At 35.8% G+C, this 18013-nt stretch overlaps 1 long non-coding RNA gene across 1 annotated transcript in view; it reads left to right on the forward strand.

The window, feature by feature from the left end:
• Positions 1 to 17648, forward strand: part of LOC125931949 (uncharacterized) — a 76136-nt gene extending 58488 nt beyond the window's left edge. Inside the window, exon 3 of the long non-coding RNA XR_007460512.1 lies at positions 17517 to 17648. This is a non-coding gene — a long non-coding RNA (uncharacterized LOC125931949). The remainder of the gene's footprint in view (positions 1 to 17516) is intronic.
• The last annotated feature ends 365 nt before the right edge of the window (positions 17649 to 18013 follow it).

The following is an 18013-nucleotide window of genomic DNA, read 5'->3' on the forward strand; positions in this document are numbered from 1 at the left end:
TCTCTGGCTGTCTGTACATGAGTATTTCTCTGAATCTCTGTCTGTGTGGTTGTATCTCTCTATCTCTGTCTCTCTATGTACATATACACATATTTGTATATGCACACAACACATATCTCTCTGTATCTGTCTCTATATATTCCCTTGCTTATTTGTAAAATGCTCCCCAAATTGTTACTTCTTTTGCTAACAGAAATACCAAAAAGGTCAATTTTATATGACTAATTGCTTATTTCTACTCTTAATTCAAGTTTCTTAAACATGATATCCTGATAAACTTATTTCTTCTTGAGGCAGTCCCCATCAGGCACACATTAGCCACCTTATGGATAAACCATGTTTACTCTTGGTTCAATAAAAGGATGGTCATAAGGCTTGGCCATGTGGCACACCAACTGCTTAGCTAAAAACTGTGGAGAGAGTAGATTCTCTGTGAAGGAATCATGGGGCAGGTTCTCCAAAATTTATCTAGTATTGGATAAAGTAGAAATAATTATATTTATTTTATCGACAAAGAAACTGATTCTAAAAGAGGTTAGTAAGTTGTCAAGAATCACAAAGATAACAAAGATGGAGCAGGAGTTGAAACCCAGTCTATCTGAATCCAACAGCCAAGTTCTTTCCACTAGATTATGCCTCTAAAAACAAATCATAAAACATTCCTAGCATTTAACCCAGAAATTCCACTGATAAGAAGTAATTCTTAATAAATAATTTATCTGAAGCTAAAAGTTGTTCATTGGAGCATTATGTATACAACCTAAATATCTCCACATGTTCCAGGATTTGTGGGTCATCCTTTCCTTTAATATGTAAATGAACATATTTGAATTCTCCCACATTCTTTGGAAATAAAATTCCCTCACCAATATCATTGAGAATTACCCTACATGGTCATTGCCACTCTGTTTTCACAGTTTCACTGAACTCTTCATCAGGATGACCAACCTTCCTGTGTGATACATTCTCCATCATAGATTTTTGCATTAACTTTGACTTTCAGGAAAAATTGTATTAAAACATTATTTATTTTTGATTACTAAGTATTTTGTTTTTCTTTAAATTTTGCACCCAGTAGAATGTCTCCTTGTATCACTATAATCCTAGCTCTAATGACTATATAGTTTTTGCCAGAGAAGCAGCAACAACATGTAGAAGACTGTAATCAATGACCACTTAAATAAGAGACACCTGCCTGTTCTTCCTTTATCTATCTATCTATCTATCATCTATCTATCTATCTATCTATCTAATCTATCATCTATCTTGATCCTACCCTTCAACACATTTAAAGAGCCAGAACCTAGGGGAGGAGGTGGGAATAGGTTTTCTGGAGGCTGACCACTTTAAGGTGAAAAAGATAGCAAGATAACAAAGGAAAAGCATCAGACTACACATTCCTCCCAATTTCAGGTTCATTTGTATATACACAATCCTGGCTAGCAATAGGAGAGAGGAAAATTTGAATTAGTTATAGTCTAAACTAAGCTTTTAATAACCACACATGACTGGGAGTTGTGTAATCTACTCAAGGTGTCATTAAAGGACAGGACAAGGAGATGCAAAATAGCTCAGGTGCAGGCAGAGAATGGAGAAAAAGCATAAAGTGGTTTCACATTTATACCTCACCAAGTAGAAACTATTGCAAAAATTGGTTACATTGGGTATAAAAATATGTCATTTCATTATCTTTTAATAACATAGCATAGCACTGATTAATATAAGAGCCACAAATACCTGTTATTACATGACCTGATTCAGAGAGAAGAAATAAAAATTTTTAGTCATCAGAAAATTTAAAAATGACAAGATTGGTAAAGGTGATACACTAAACTCATCCAGGCATGTTGCTTAGGGTGACCCCAGTCAAGAGCAGGACAGAGTTATGTGAAAGGACAGCAAGCAGAAATGAGCAGGGAAGTTTACTTTTGACGTTTCTGACCGAATATTAACATTAACATGAGATTAGGAAGATAGGATTAGAACTAGTAAATAATCTCCAGAATTCATCATATCCAGCCCCCTGCCTTCAGGCAGGTGAGAGTCTTCAACATCCAGAACAACATACTGTAGATTATATTTTAAAAATCTGCTTAAGGTTTTTCTATTGCTTAGAACATCTATTTGGTAAGCATCTTTTCCAACATTTTTTGACAGATAACAACTTTTTTTGTTCCATAGGTATTTTGCTTTTCCCATAATTCAATTAATGTTTCTAAGAGAGTTTTTCTTAATATTGGAATATTAGTATATTAAAATTCAAGGACTTTAATTAACATATCAAAAAGTACATATGGAAAAAATACCATGAGGTATAATTAATACCCTGTACTAGTTGTAGGGCTATGTCCTTTTTTCAAAGGCTGAGCTAACTGAATCACACCTCACAAATGACTTGTTTTTTTCTTGCAAGATTTTATTTATGTTCAACTTAGTTAACATATAGTGTACTATTAGTTTCAGGAGTACAATTTAGTGATTCATCACTTACATATAACATCCAGTGCTCATCCCAAAAAATGCCCTCCTTAATGCCCATCACCCATTTAGCCCATCCCCCCAGCCACCTCCCGTCCAGCAACCCTTTGTTTGTTCTCTATACTTACAAGTCTCTTATGGTTTGCCATCTTCTCTGTTTTTATCTTATTTTTCCTTCCATTTCCCTATGTTCATCTGTTTTGTTTCTTAAATTCCACATATGAGTGAAATAATATGGTATTTTTCTTCCTCTGATTTATTTTGCTTTGCATAATACACCCTAGTTCCATCCATGTCATTGCAAAAGGCAAGATTATTTTTCATAGCTGAGTAATGCTCCATTATATATATGCCACATCTTCTTCCTCCATTCATCAGTCAATGGACATTTGAGCTCCTTCCATGATTTGACCATTGTTGATAATGCTGCTATAAACATTGGGGTGCATGTACCCATTCAAATCAGTATTTTTGTATCCTTTGGGTAAATACCTAGTAGTGCAATTGCTGGGTCATAGGGTAGATTTGTCTTTAACTTTCTGAGGAAGCTGCAAACTGTTTTCCAGAGTGGCTGCACCAGTTTGCATTCCCACAAACAGTGTAAGAGGGTTCCCCTTTCTGTGCATCCATACCAACATTTGTTATTTCCTGAGTTCATTTTAGCCATTCTGACAGGTGTGAAGTGGTATCTCATTGTGGTTTTGATTTATATTTCCCTGATGATGAGTTATGTTGACCATTTTTTCATGTGTCTGTTCGCCATCTGGACATCTTTGGAGAAGTGTCTGTTCATGCTTCTGCCCATTTCCTAGCTGGATTATTTATTTTTTGAGTGTTGAGTTTGATAAATTCTTTATATTTTGGATACTAGCCCTTTATCCAATATGTCATCAGAAAGTATCTTCTCCAATTCCATAGGTTGCCTTTTCGTTTTCTTGATTGTTTCCTTTGCTGTGCAGAAGTTTTTATCTTGATGAAGTACCAATAGTTCATTGTTGCTTTTGTTTTCCTTGCCTCTGGAGATGTGTCCAGTAAGAAGTTGCTCTGGCTGAGGCCAAGAGGTTGCTGCCTATGTTCTCTATGACTTTAATAGAGGTTGCTGCCTGTATGTTCTTCTCTATGACTTTAATAGCTTCCTGTTTCATATTTAGGTATTTCATCCATTTTGAATTTATTTTTGTGTGGTGTAAGAAAGCGATCCAGTTTCATCCTTCAGCATGTCCCTGTCCACTTTTCCCAACCCCATTTGTTCAAGAGCCAGTCCTTTTTTTTTTTTTTTTTTAATTTTTTTTCAACGTTTTTTATTTATTTTTGGGACAGAGAGAGACAGCGCATGAATGGGGGAGGGGCAGAGAGAGAGGGAGACACAGAATCGGAAACAGGCTCCGAGCCATCAGCCCAGAGCCTGACGCGGGGCTCGAACTCACGGACCGCGGGATCGTGACCTGGCTGAAGTCGGACGCTTAACCGACTGTGCCACCCAGGCGCCCCGTGCCAGTCCTTTTTACATTGGATATTTTTCCTGCTTTGTTGAAGATTAGTTGACCATATAGTTGTAGATCCATTTCTGGGTTTTCTATTCTGTTCCACTGTTCTGTGTGTCTGTTTTTGTGCCGGTACCACACTATCTTGATGATTGCAGTTTTGTAATATAATGTGAAGTCTGAAATTGTGATGCCTCCCAGCTTGCTTTTATTTTCCAACATTACTTTGGCTATTCAGGGTCTTTTCTGGTTCCATACAAATTTTAGGATAGTTTTTTCTAGCTCTGTGAAAAATGCTGGTGTTTTTTGCTAGGGATTGCATTGAATGTATAGATTGTATTGGGTAATATAGACATTTTTATAATGTTTGTTCTTCCAATCCCTTAGTATGGAGTGTTTTACCATTTCTTTGTGTCTTCTTGAAATTCTTTCATAAGTATTCTATACTTTTGAGAGTACAGATCTTTTATCTCATTGGTTAGGTTTATTCTTTAGGTATCTTATGGTTTTTGGTGCAGTTATAAATGGGATCAATTCCTTGATTTCTCTTTCTGCTGTTTCATTATTGATGTATAGAAACAATGGATTTCTGTACATTGATTTTATATCATGGCTTTGTTGAATTCTTATATTAGTTCTAGCAATTTTTTGTGGAGTCTTTTGGGTTTTCCATATAAAGTCTCATGTCATTTGTGAATACTGAAAGTTTGGCTTCTTCCTTGCCAATTTGTATGCCTTTTATTTCTTTTTTGTTGTATGATTGCTGAGGTAGGACTTCTAGTACTATGTTGAACAACAGTGGTGACAGTGGACATCCCTGTCATGTTCCTGACCTTAGGGAAAAGCTCTTAGTTTTTCCTCATTGAGGATGATATTAGCTGTGGGTCTTTCATATATGGCCTTTAGGATGTTGAGGTATGTCCTTGCTATCCCTACTTTGTTGAGGGTTTTTGTTTTCAAGAAGATGCTATATTTTGACAAATGCTTTCTCGCAACTCTTCAGAGAATCATATGATTTTTATCCTTTCTTTTATTAATGTGGTATATCATGTAGATTGATTTGTGGATATTGAGCCAGACTTGCAGCCCAGGAATAAGTCTCACTTAAACATGGTGAATAATTCTTTTAATGTACTGTTGGATTCAATTTCCTAGTGTCTTGTTGAGAAGTTTTGCATCCATGATCATCACGGCTACTGGTCTGTAGTGGGGTCTTTGGTTTTGGAATCAAGGTAATGCTGGCCTCATAGAATGAGTTTTGAAGTTTTCTTTCCATTTCTATTTTTTGGGACAGTTTTGAGAAGAAAAGGTATTAACTCTTCTATAAATGTTTGGTGTAATTCCCTTGGGAAGCCATCTAGCCCCGGGCTGTTGTTTCGGGAGATTTTTGACTACTGATTCAATTTCTTTTTTGGTTATGGGACTGTTCAAATTTTCTACTTTTTCCTCTTTAAGTTTTGGTAGTTTTTATGTTTCCAGGAGTTTATCCATTTCTTCCAAATTGCCCAATTTGTTGGTATATTATTGCTCATAATATTCTCTTAAAATTGTTTGTATTTCTGTGGTGTTGGTTGGGATTTCTCCTCTTTCAGGCATGATTTTATTTATTTGGGTCCCTTGTCTTTTCTTTTTGATAAGTCTGGCTAGGGGTGCATCAATTTTGTTAATTCCTTCAAAGAACCAGCTTCCGAGTTTTGTTGGTCTTTTCTGCTGTTTTTTTTTATTTCTATATCATTTGTTTCTGCTTTAATCTTTATTATTCCCCATTTTATGCTGGTTTGGGGCTTTATTTGCTATTCTTTTTCCAAGGTTAGGTTGTGTATTTGAGACTTTTCTTTTATTTATTTATTTATTTATATTTTTATATATTTTTAATATGAAATTTATTGTCAAATTCGTTTCCATACAACACCCAATGCTCATCCCAACAGGTGCCCTCCTCAATGCCCATCACCAACTTTTCCCTTCCTCCCACCCCCCATCAACCCTCAGTTTATTCTCAGTTTTTAAGAGTCTCTTATGGTTTGGCTCCCAACCTCTCTTTTTTTTTCCTTCCCCTCCTCCATGGTCTTCTGTTAAGTTTCTCAGAATCCACATAAGAGTGAAAACATACGGTATCTGTCTTACTCTATAAGACTTATTTCACTTAGCCTAACACTCTCCAGTTCCATCCATGTTGCTACAAAAGGCCAGATTTCATTCTTTCTCATTGCCAAGTAGTATTCCATTGTATATAAAAACCACAACTTCTTTATCCATTCATCAGTTGATGGACATTTAGGCTCTTTCCATAATTTGGCTATTGTTGAAGGTGCTGCTATTAACATTGGGGTATAAGTGCCCCTATGCATCAGCACTCCTTTATACCTTGGGTAAATGCCTAGCAGTGCTATTCCTGGGTCATAGTGTGGATCTATTTTTAATTTTTTGAGGAACCTCCACACTGTTTTCCAGAGCAGCTGCACCAGTTTGCATTCCCACCAACAGTGCAAGAGGGTTCCCGTTTCTCCACATCCTTGCCAGCATCTATAGGCTCCTGATTTGTTCATTTTAGCCACTCTGACTGGCGTGAGGTGGTATCTGAGTGTGGTTTTGATTTGTATTTCCATGATGAGGAGCGACTTTGAGCATCTTTTCATGTGCCTGTTGGCCATCTGGATGTCTTCTTTAGAGAAGTGTCTATTCATATCTTCTGCCCATTTCTTCACTGGATTATTTGTTTTTCGGGTGTGGAGTTTGGTGAGTTCTTTATAGATTTTGGATACTAGCCCTTTGTCTGATATGTCATTTGCAAATATCTTTTCCCATTCTGTCGGTTGCCTTTTAGTTTTATGGATTGTTTCTTTTGCAGTGCAGAAGCTTTTTATCTTCATGAGGTCCCAATAGTTCATTTTTGCTTTTAATTCCCTTGCCTTTGGAGATGTGTCAAATAAGAAATTGCTGAGGCTGAGGTCAGAGAGGTTTTTTCCTGCTTTCTCCTCTAGGGTTTTGATGGTTTCCCATCTCACGTTCAAGTCCTTTATCCATTTTGAGTTTACTTTTGTGAATGGTGTAAGAAAGTGGTCTAGTTTCATCCTTCTGCATGTTGCCGCCCAGCACCCTTTGTTACAAAGACTGTCTTTTTTCCATTGGATATTCTTTCCTGCTTTGTCAAAGATTAGTTGGCCACACTTTTGTGGGTCCAATTCTGGAGTATTTATTCTATTCCATTGGTCTATGTGTCTGTTTTTGTGCGAATACCATACTGTCTTGATGATTACAGCTTTGTAATAGAGGCTAAAGTCTGTGATTGTGATGCCTCCCGCTTTGGTCTTCTTCTTCAAAATTACTTTGGGTATTCGGGGTCTTTTGAATTAATGTACAGAACTCAGTTGCACTCTTGTACACTAATAATGAAGCAACAGAAAGACAAATAAAGAAACTGATCCCATTCACAATTGCACCAAGAATCATAAAATACCTAGGAATAAACCTAACCAAAGATGTAAAAGATCTGTATGCTGAAAACTATGGAAAGCTTATGAAGGAAATTGAAGAGGATACAAAGAAATGGGAAAACATTCCGTACTCATGGATTGGAAGAATAAATATTGTTAAAATGTCAATACTACCCAAAGCGATCTACACATTCAATGCAATCCAAATCAAAATTGCACCAGCATTCTTCTCGAAGCTAGAACAAGCAACCATCTTTGTTTTAAAATCTAGTTTGTCTGATATCAGTATGGCTATTCCAGCTTTCTCTTGATGTCCATTAGCATAATAAATGGTGATCCACCCCTTTACTTATGATCTGGAGATGTCTTTGTGTCTAAAATGAGTCTTTTGTAAGCAGCATATCAACTGTTCTTGTTTGTTTATCCATTCTGATACCCTGTGTCTTTTGATTGGAGCATTTAGTCCATTTACATCCAGAATCATTATTGATTGATATGAATTTAGTGCCATTTTATCGCCTGTAGAGTTGCCGTTCCTGTATTTTGTCAGTTACTTTCTAGTCTTTATTGCTTTTGGACTCTGTCCTGCTCAAAGTGTCCCCATCAATAATTCTTGAAGAGCTGGTTTAGTGTTCATGAACTCCTTTAGTTTTTGCTGGTGTTGGAAACTATCTCTCCTTCTGTTCTGAATGACAGGTTTTCTGGATAAAGAATTCTTGGATGCATATTTTTCCCATTCAGTACATTGAATATTTCCTGCCATTCCCTTCTGGCCTGCAGAGTTTTAGTGGACAGATTTGCTACTAACCTTATGTGTCTACCCTTGTAGGTTAAGGACCTTTTGTCCCTAGCTGCTTTCAGAATTCTCTATTTATCTTTGTATTTTTTAAGTTTCACTATTATACACCTTGGTATTGACCTGTTTTTGTTGATTTTGAGTAGAGTTCTTGGATCTTGGATTTGAATAACTGTTTCCTTCCCCAGATTAGGGAATTTTTCAGCTATAATTTGTTCAAATAACCTTCTCTCCCTTTCCCACACTCTTGTTCTGGTACTCCTATGATACAGATATTATTGTGCTTTATGGAATAACAGATTTCCCTATATTTGTGATATATTTGTGATCTAATAGCTTTGTTTCTCTCTCTTTTTCAGCCTCCTTATTTTCCATAAATTTATTTTCTATATCATCTATTTGATTCTCTGCTTCATGAATCCTTATTGTGGTTACATTCAGTCATTTTTTAATAAAAATGGCTTCTTTTAAATTTACAGCCTTTGGCAAAAGCTACATGAAAAGCCCTGTTAGGATATTGAGTGGAACTGCATTAGACTTACAAAACAATTTGGGGAAATTAACACCTTTATGATATAGAATCTTTCCAAATTCATGTCTAAGTATATCATAGTTCTGGGTTGGTTTTTTTTTTCTGTTATTATAAAATAGGTTATTTTTTACTATTACATTGTGTAATTGGTCATTACTGATATATAGTACTGTTGATTATTGTTTGTTGATTTGTATTCAGCAAATTTGATTAAGCCTTTTATTAGTTATAAAAATTTGTAGATTCCCTTAGATTTACAATGTAAAAAAATGATCAACTACAAATAACAATTAGGTTTTTCTAATTCTTACAATTATTATGTCTTCTTTATTTTCCCATGTGTGAGCCAGACTATCCACTAAAATATTTAATAATGATGTTAGCAGGAATTCTTGTCATTTTCTGATATCCATGGGCATTCTCTTCCAAGCTTCACTATTAGGCATGATGTTAAATGTAGAATTTTGGTCTATGTGGTTTGTCAGTTAGGAAAACCCCTTCTATTCCTTTTAAAACATATTCATTTAAATATTCATTATGGAAAATTGTTCTATACTGTGAAAACCCTTATAAGTGAATTCACCCACTTATTAAGTATTTTTCATAACACGTTTTTCCTCTCTGCTGTGAACTTTCAGTTTACAGGCTCATCTTTAGTGGGTCTTTCTTCAGTTCTCTGATATTTTTTTGATGTGTGTTTTTTCTCCCTTTTCTTATCTCTGCATGTCTAAAGATTTTACATTTCCCTCCACCAAACCAATCAGACTTCTCAGATTAAAACCAGGCCTCAGCTTTCTGGCTGGAGATCTCTCTTCCTAGAGGAAAATTTCAGAGCTTGTTCTAGAGCAGAAGGTGTCTTGCTACCTCTTGACTCTTCTGGCAACAGATTGACACTAACTACAGCCTTTGGAAGCGACCCCAGAATTTTTAGCCATGTTGTGAGGAGGTGGAGGAGGCTGTGCTACAGATACCTCATTTCCAAATACCCGAGTCAGCACGGAGAGGCTTCAGTTTCTGTTAATTCACAGAAGTTGAGTTCTGTGCCATCTTTTTATGGTTATAACTTTATACAGCAAAGGGTCTAAATATTGAGTTTAGACATCTAAATCACCCTAAGGTATAAAAAATCTATTCTCTACCCAGTAGCCAGTGTTATTGTGAAAAAGTAATTCTGATCATGTCATTCTCCAAAGTTCTTATATTCGCATATATAAATAATCTTGGCCTCATGTTATCTCTCTGAGCTTTTCTGTACCACTCTTCCTTTTATTCTTTGACCTCAAAATATGCAGATTTTGATGTCTTTTAAGTATACCAATCAGGGTCCTATCTGAAAGTTTTGAAATTGTAGTTCTTTATGGAAATCCCTCCCCCAGATATTTGCATTGTTCAAAGTCTCTTTTCATTCAGATCTCTGCCTAGGAGATCTGTCAACTTCTCAGAAAAACTCTTCTTGATCCCTCTCTACTCTCTCACCCTTTTTTCCTCTTTATGGCTCATAGTATTATAAACATTTATTTGTATTTATTATCTATTTCATCTATTTGAATGTCAGCTCCATGAAAGCCAACCATTCATTATAGTCAGTGCTATATCCTCAGCTCTTGGAGTAGTACCTGCCACATAGTAAGGGCTCAGTAAGTATTTGTTGAATGAGTAAATAAAGTATCAAATTTGATCCTCAAACACTGTTTGATGTCAGTGTGATTATTCCTAATGCTTCAGAATCAGTGAAGACACTATATTGCAGAAGTTAAGTAACTTTCCCAAGGCTACACTGATAATAAGTGACAAAGATAACTGTCTGTTGCATTACATATCTTTCCAGAAACAAGAGTCTATCAAAACTTGATTATGAGTGATGTGTTATGCTAGGTATCCAGAATTACCTCATTTATGTTTTTCTCAAGATATAAGTTAGTTCCTCTAAAATAATTTTTTGCTTTTAAAACCCCTTCAAATAATTTTCCATTGCACTTAGAAAAAAATTCACACTTTCAGCATGGCCTTAAAGTCCTTGTATGATATCCAAATTCATCTGGTCCCTCTTTTTCCTTTTACTCACAACATTATAGCTGTAAAGACCTTTTTTTTTTCTTTATCTCAAACACTGAGTCCTTACTATTTCCAACTCCAATCAGAGTTTTTCATTTGCTATCTTCTCTCAAAAAACTTCCCTAACTTGTTTCATAACTTATTTCATATTCATATCTTAGCTCAGAGAGGACTTCCCTGATCATTGTATCGAACCTTTTCACCCCGCTCTCACCACTCTCTATCCCAGTATCCTGTTTTTATTTTCTTCATGACATTTAATGCTATTTGGAATTATTTTTTATTTTTATTCATTTATTTTTGGTCTTGTCCTGTTTCCACTACAATGTAAACTCTCTAAATATATGAACCTTGTCTGCCTTTTTATTATTTTGTCCCTAGCACCTAGGATAGTGACTAGCAAAAAGAAGGAACATAGAAATAATTATTGGATGAGAATGGTGATGATAATTACTTGTTGAGTTCTTACCACATACCATGCATTGCATGGAGCCTTGTATCTGTATTATTCCTCAAAAATACAATGAGATTGATACAGTTTTTAGCTCAATTTTAAAGGCAATGAAACTAAGAAATACGGTCAACAATTTGCCTTAAATCAGACAACTAAGAAGTGAATGCATGAAAAGAATCCAAGTAATTTTTTTTTTAATTTTTTAAATGTTTATTTATTTTTGAGACAGAGAGAGACAGAGCATGAATGGGGGAGGGTCAGAGAGAGAGGGAGACACAGAATCTGAAGCAGGCTCCAGGCTCTGAGCTGTCAGCACAGAACCCACAGACCGTGAGATCATGACCTGAGCTGAAGTCAGACGCTTAACCGACTGAGCCACCCAGGCGCCCCAAGAATCCAAGTAATTTAGCTTGAGTGGTAGTGCTCTTCACCTCAATTAAAATGAAGCAATGAATAAGTGATTTAGTTAATTGGTTTTGTACTCTAAATTGTCTCAGAATTGTGATCTTGCCTCCATGTTGTATTTTAACTTAAGTAGTGGAACATACCTAACATTGGGTAGAATGAATCAGTTCTGAAGAGTGCAAAGAAAAGTGTACTGGAGAAACCTGTTGGAATTGAGTTTTCTAAAATCTCTGGCTCCTCTTAGATTTGCCCATTGAAATTGCCAAAATACCACTATTTCCCAAGTGATACATCAACCTTATTCTTAGAAAAGAGGAAACATTTAAAAAATTGGCTATTTTAGTATAGTAATTTACATGTGAAATATTCTATAGCGTAGACTTCAGAGATTCAAGTTAGACAATCTCACTTTCAACCATCTGTTTCTAACTTCACAACCTTAGATTTGACTGTCCTCTTTCTCATTATAGTTTATTGAACACTACATGGAGTAACCAATACATTTTCTTATCTTCAAATCTGTAGCCATTTTCTAGTGAATATTACCCATGGGGTACAATTAGTCTTATGCCAAGAGGGAAGAGACAATATTCTAAAAAGCTGTTTTCCTAGTTTTTTTATATGGATGGCCAACTCCCCATCTAGAGAATCATGAGGAGCATAAATCCTCACTATGATTCACCTAATTTTGGCTCAACTAATTCCATGTTTTGGCAGTTGCATCTTAATACCAGTTACTCCAGTAAGACCTTTTGGTTGCAAGTAGCAAAACCAAACCAAAGCAGATTAGGCAAAAAAAAACCAAATAAAAAAAAAAAAAAGGAAAGAAGAAAAGAAAGAAAGAAAGGAAGGAAGGAAAAAAGGAAGAAAGAAAGAAAGAAAGAAAGGGAAAGAAAAGAAAGAAAGAAAGAAAGAAAGAAAGAAAGAAAGAAAGAAAGGAAGGAAGGAAAGAAAGAGGAATAAAGTTTAAGGATAAGGAATTGTCTCACAGAGCTGAAGGGCAGATATTTACCAGGCCCCAGAGGGTGACTGGAGCCAAACAAAGACTGAAAAGGCTTCATCTCTTCATCTCTCATCTCTGTTTACATCTACTTATTTGTTTTGTACTTCTTTCTCCCTTCCTCCCTTCCTCCCTTCCTTCCTTCCTCCTTCTCTCACTCCCTCCCTCTCTTTCTTTCTCTCTTTCTCTCTCTCTTTCTCTCTTTCTTTTCTTTCTTTCCTTCTTTCTTTCTTTCTTTCTTTCTCTCTCTTTCTTTCTTTCTTTCTTTTTCTCTTTTCTTTATTCAGTTGAGATTTGGTTTTTCCTTCCATTCAGTAAACTATGGCAACCCTTCAGCTCTTAATGTACATGATACATTTCCCACTACAGTCTAATACTAAGTCCTAATTCCAAATTTCTAGGGGAAATATTCTTATCTGAATAACTGTGATCAGGCTTCCACATCTAGCTCAGACATAATAAGGAGTGTGCAATCACAAAGTACAATAAATGGCTTCTGGGAGCCCACACCTATGTATTAGTAGTGGGCATAGAAACAAATATTTCCCAGACAAAAGTAGACATATAATAGCCCACTATTCTTTTTTTTCTTGCTTTTGAAAATATACTCCATTTAATAATGCTTGATTAACTTAAAAACAATAACTATCATGGTTTAAACACTGTATTAAACATTTATTAGACATATTCTGTGTGTTCCAGGCACTATGCTCTGACTTTGTAGGCATCATTTCCTTTAATTTTAAGAACCCTAGGAGAGTTAATGCCATTATCTCCCTTTTCTTTATTTTTATTGAAGTGTAATTAACACACAGTGTTATATTAGTTTCAGGTGTACAATATAATGTCTCAACAATTCTGTACATTACCCAGTAGCCCACTATTATTAATTATCTTCATTTTAGACAAAATAATCTATGTTTTAAATCAAATAGATTTCCAAATTAGCTACACAGATAAACTAGGTTATAATTAATCAGATAAAAGTTTTCTTATAAAATATTAACCATTCCAATACATTTAAGATATAATGTATTTGCATACAATTTTTCAGGAATTCATCTATTTCACAAAACAAAGTACATCTTTATAGATTTACAGAGATTGGCATTAATGACCAGTTTTCTAAGGAATGAGAAAATATTATTTTATACTATATTGCAACTCTAACTTTTCAAATATAGTTTTACTTTAGTTGAATGACACAATATTTCAAAATGAGTACTTTATTATTGTTTACTTTTTTCAAGTGCAGGCAATATCTAGATTGGAGTATAATTTGGGCAATTGTTTCAGAGATCAGAATACACTATCAGGCAGTTCTTGTTGATTTTATTATGCCTATGTTATGCATCTCATTTTCTCCTCAGTTGTTTGAATAATTTTATGTAAATCAGCATTCTTTATTCATCCTCAAATTCTCATTTTCAAGTCCAAGTCTGTATTTTGGAACAAGTACAGTTTTGGAAGCTTTTTTAAAAAAGTTGAGAAAAAGATATTGTGATCAAATAAAAAAAATTGAGATACATACATGATTTCAGGAACTACCTAAATATAATTATTAGATCTACAGCTCCAATGCTAATCTCTCTTCCTCTATTTTGTCCCACATTCTCAATCATCCACATGACATTTCTCTTTGGAATCTAAATGATACCTCGAATTTAATATGCCCCCAACCTCCTGCCAACAGTCAGCCCCTTACTAATTTTCTCACTACAACAATTGGCTCCACCAATCTCCCAGCCTCCCCAATTCTACTATCCCTCATCTTTCACACTATCAAGATCTGTACATTTCCCACCATGAAATCTATTTTGGTTTCTGCCCTTTCATTCAACATTTGTGCCACCTCTCTTGTCCTTATCATCCAATCTTTAGATTATAGCAACAGGGTCATTTCTAGCATATCTTTACTCCAGTGTTTGCTATATAATTGTTAAAAGTATCTTTGGAAAATGAAATTTTTATGAGATCGCTCTCTGTTCCCATTATTTTGAAATAAAATTTAATAACAACAACAACAACAACAACAACAACAAAAGCTAACACTGGCATAGTACTTGATATTCTACAGCCTCTTTAAAGTTCTTTACATGTATTGATTTCTTTAACTTTCTAAATCCATAAAGTAGGTTACTATTATTATTTTCAATTTACAGAAACCAGAGAAACAGAGTGCTTAAGTAATTTGCTAAAGTTTCACAGATAATAAGTAAGGTTTCCTGAATTTATCAAACTCTTCTGCTTATTACTTTAACCACTTACCCACATTTGTTCCCCGTATCATCTCATTGACCTTAATTCATTAAGAGTAAATGCAGGTCCCACTGAAAGGCTGTTTTAATGGAAGTGTCCAATAGTAAAGCCAAGGCTAATAAATGGAAGACATGAGCCACCCAAATTATTTAAAATACACACACACTTGCATTTACTTTAAGGGCAGCAGGTTTTTTGCCAGGTTTCTAAATCATATGTGCCAATATGTTTTCAATTTTGGCCATGGTAAATCTGTCCCTCATTTAAAGGGAAAGGAAAAGACTAGATCATCACACAGATTTATAAACAGGGAGCTGTACTTGGCAGATGTTGATGTGGCCTTAACCTCTCCAGGTTTAGCAGCTGGACTTAGACACTGTAATGATTGCTCTGTCACTCTCCAATTTGTGACTAATCCAAACTGCCTCCTGTTCTTGGGGGAAAGCAGTCATCTGTGAAGTGATTGGTCATATCAATTTTATGTTGCAAAGTTCTCATTTGCAAAGACCTATTTCTGCCAGCACACCTAGAGAAAGCTGTCAAAAGTCAAACTCCTACTCCGATCCCCCCATCCCGAGTCAGCACTGCCAGCACAGATGAGTCCTTACTTAGTTCTCTGCATCCCTCTTATCCCTCCTGTCATTTCTAAGAAATGTTAGATTTTTTACCAGTAGGAATAGAGCATATTGGATATTACATTCTCTGAACTTCTGAAAAGAAGTGATATAATACAGTGAGGAGGAAAAATAAAAAGCAGACATGAACCAAGCAGAACTAGGCTTGTTTTAGTCTTTTCTATTTACTGTATCTACCAGTACCAACAAATCATATCTGTTTTCTCAGCTTCATAAACTCACTTGTAAAACGGGGATAGGTCCTAACTTACAGATTTGCTATGTGGATAAAGTGGTATAACATGTGTAAAGTATCTGGCACTCTACATCACTTGTCATGATGAGCACTGGGTAATTAAAAAAAAACTTAAAGTATCTGGCACTGAAAAAATTAAGGATATTATGTACAAAAATATATTTAATATCTATCTAGAACGTCTAGTGTGTATTTAAAATGGAAAAACATGGGAGGAATACCACTTACACTGTTATAACACCAACAAAAAACTGGATAAACTGGAAATTCATTAACCCCAAATCTAAGAATACTCAGGCATTTTCAAGAGAAGATAGGACACAAGTACTTTCTTACCTGGTGCATACGTAATCAGACACCAGTAAGATTTCAACTAAAATTGTTATCAAACTGGTAAAGGCCAAGTCTGGGTTAGCAACAGAATATGGAACCCTATAATGTCACACAGTTCAGGGGAATATGCACTCATTTCAAGACTGATTTCCATGAAACTAACTGTTTTAGAATAGCAAGAGTTCTGAAAAAGCATTCCTCATTATAAATGCCAGGGGGAGCAAAAGTATAACCACTGTGGGAAAGGGGGGAAGACCATCAAGATCCTTTCCCCTACAGAACAAAAGTCTCAAATGGTGGACAAAAATGGCAACAAATACTATCACCCCTAGGGCACTCTTTCTCCTTGGAAAACAGGGCAAGTTTATGAGGATTTGAGAATTAAAAAAAATTGTGCATGTCTTTAAGCTTCCTTTTATATTGTGGAGTTTTGAAAGTTTTTAAAAAATATTTTGGATAAAAGTCACTTGTCAAATGTGTGATTTGCAAATATTTTCTCTCAGTCTGTGACTTGTTTTCTCATTTTCTTTTTTTGTTTTATTTTGTCTGTTTATTCATTTTAAATGTCTATTCTTGAGAGAGAGAGAAAGAGAGAGCAAGTGGGGGAGGAGCAGAGACAGAAGGCAGAGGATCCGAAGCAGGCTCCACGTGTCAATGCAAAGCCCTATGTGGGGCTTGAACCCGCAAACCTTGAGATCATGACCCGACCTGAAGTTGTATGCTCAACCGACTGAGCCACCCAGGTGCCCCTCATTTTCTTATCAATGTATTTTATATAACAAACGTTTTTCATTTTTAAATTATAATTTAGGGGCGCCTGAGTGGCTCAGGCGGTTAAGCATCCGACTTTCGCTCAGGTCATGATCTCGCGGTTCCTGAGTTCGAAACCCACGTTGGGCTCTGGGCTGACAGCTCAAAGACTGGAGCCTGCTTCAGACACTGTGTCTACCTCTGTCTGCCCCTACGCTGCTTGCACTCTGTCTCTCACATTGTCTCAAAAATAAATAAACATTAAAAAACATTTAAATTATAATTTATCTTTTTCTGTTATGAACTGTGCTTTTCATGTCATGTCAAAAAATATTTGCTTAGCTTAAGCCCACAAAACTTTCTCCTATCATTTCTTTTATAAATGTTATTGTTTTACATTTTTCAGTTTGGTCTGTGTGATACACCATACCCGAGTTTTATGTTGATGAGATGACTCGTGGCTGGAAGCCCCTACATAGCTTCAGAATGGGTGCTGGTTGCCACAGAAACCAACCATGTGGTTAGAGGGGTGGAAACTTCAAATCTCCAGAGAGTGGAGTGTGTGTGTGTGTGTGTGTGTGTGTGTGTGTGTGTGTGTAGGGGGGATATAGATAGAGGTTATATTAATCACCAGTGACTAATGATTTAATCAATACTCTCTAGGTAATAAAGCCTTCATACAAACCCAAAAGGACATGATTTGGAGAACTTCCAGGCAGGTGAACAAGAGTACCCCACTGCACCCCAAACTCCCTGGTGACAGCAGCTCTGTGCTCAATACCCTTCTGGACCTCACCCTATGTATCTCTTCATCTTGCTGGTTATTTGTATCCTTTAATATCCTTGGTAATAAACCAGTAATCTAAAAAGTAAATTGTTTTCCTGAGTTCTGTAAGCTGTTCTATCAAATTAATTGAACCTGATGGGGAGGGTCTGGGAACTTCTGATTTATAGCCAGTTGGTCAGAAGCACAGGTGATAATCTGCACTTGTAATTGGCATTTGAAGTGGAGGCAGTCTTTTGAGACTGAACCCTTAACCTCTGAGATCTGATGCTATCTCCAAATAAATAGCATCAGAGTTGAGTTAAATTGTAGATAACACAGCTGGTGTCTGCTGGAGAGTTGGAGAATTGCTTGATTTGGAAAAAAATCCCACACA

Source organism: Panthera uncia, chromosome X (assembly GCF_023721935.1).
Source record: "Panthera uncia isolate 11264 chromosome X, Puncia_PCG_1.0, whole genome shotgun sequence".
Lineage (NCBI taxonomy): Eukaryota > Metazoa > Chordata > Mammalia > Carnivora > Felidae > Panthera > Panthera uncia.